The following is a 1471-nucleotide window of genomic DNA, read 5'->3' as shown; positions in this document are numbered from 1 at the left end:
AGCCCAGTGGTCCAGTGCCTTTAATCACCACACAATGGGAACCAGCAGTTAGCGTAATGGCTATGTCGCTGGACTTCCATGTAGTTGACCGCGGTTCGCGTCCCAGACCCTGTGGCTTAAAACTCACGCCGGGCGTGTGTGCGTGCATGCCCAAGATCCTGAGAGGAGAATGGAGGAGAAGGGATTGCGGCATGACCATCCCCCCTGGGTGGTGATTTCTCGCTTTCTGTCTCTATGTCTCTCTCTGTCTGTCTGGCGAGCACACGCGCCCTATAGTGAAAACCTCTCCAAAAAATAAAAATCACCACACAACCACCTGATGGCCCCGGTTGTTTTGTTTTCTACATAGGAGAAAAAAAGTTTATAAAACATGCCTTATGAAAGCATGTTTTAATGCTTTTCTAAAGATCCAATAAAGAGAGAAAATAAGGTTTTGGAGAGAAAGAGGAGAATTGTAGAGCCATGTCCTTGAATAGAAAAGCGAGATAGGGACCAGCAGATGGCATTAATGATTACATCATTAAACTCCTATGTAGTCACCCTCAATCTGAGTCCTGGACCCAACTTCTTAAAACTCACCCTGGGTGTGTGTATGCATGTGACCAAGTTCCCTAGAGGAGAATGGAGGAGAAGGAATTCTGGCATGGCCATTCCCCCTGAGGGGTGATTTCTCACTTTCTGTCCCTCTGTCTCTTTCTGGCAAGCACACATACCCTGTAGCAAAAACCTCTCAAATAAATAAATAAATAAAATCTCAGAAGGACAGTGCAAGTCAATGAGTTGCTTGCGGATTCTCATCTGGAAGCAACCCCGTGTCTTAGAACCTTCACCACAAGGTGCTTTTCCTGTAGTGATTCTCAGAGTCTTGGTAAGCATCTAAAATGGTCCTTCCACTTTGAGATTCTTTTCCTTTGCACCTCTGATTAAGTCAACACACACTTTCTCCAGGGACTTTACACTGCAGCTGGTTAAAATAATTCTTTTTGTTTTTAATAATTATTTTATTTAACTTATTAATTATTATTATTATTATTATTATTATTATTATTAATTCGACCAGAGAGGGACAGAGTGAGAAAGAGAGAGAGTGAAAGAGAGAGAGAGGGAAAGTCAAGAAAGCAAGCCACCAGGTCCGGGACTCAAACTGTGGTCAGCCATGTGGGGGTCCACTATGCCACCTGTCAGACCCTGGTTAAAGTAATTCTAATTCAATAAATGTCCACCTCTAGATCCATGAGTCTTTTTCCGGTAAAAGCCATGGTTGCAGCACAGCTTCCTGACCTACATGTTCTTAGAAAGATCAGAGAGCTGCCAGGAGCAGAAGCCAGCTCACCTGAGTTCTGCAGTACCTGTGTCCACATCGTCCACAAAAAGGTCCATCTCAGTTTTCTTTCTTTCTTTCTTTCTTTCTTTCTTTCTTTCTTTCTTTCTTTCTTTCTTTCTTTCTTTCTTTCTTTCTTTCTTTCTTTCT

This window comes from Tupaia chinensis, unplaced genomic scaffold, assembly GCF_000334495.1.
Source record: "Tupaia chinensis unplaced genomic scaffold, TupChi_1.0 Scaffold000690_1, whole genome shotgun sequence".
Lineage (NCBI taxonomy): Eukaryota > Metazoa > Chordata > Mammalia > Scandentia > Tupaiidae > Tupaia > Tupaia belangeri.
This window is presented reverse-complemented; position numbering follows the sequence as displayed.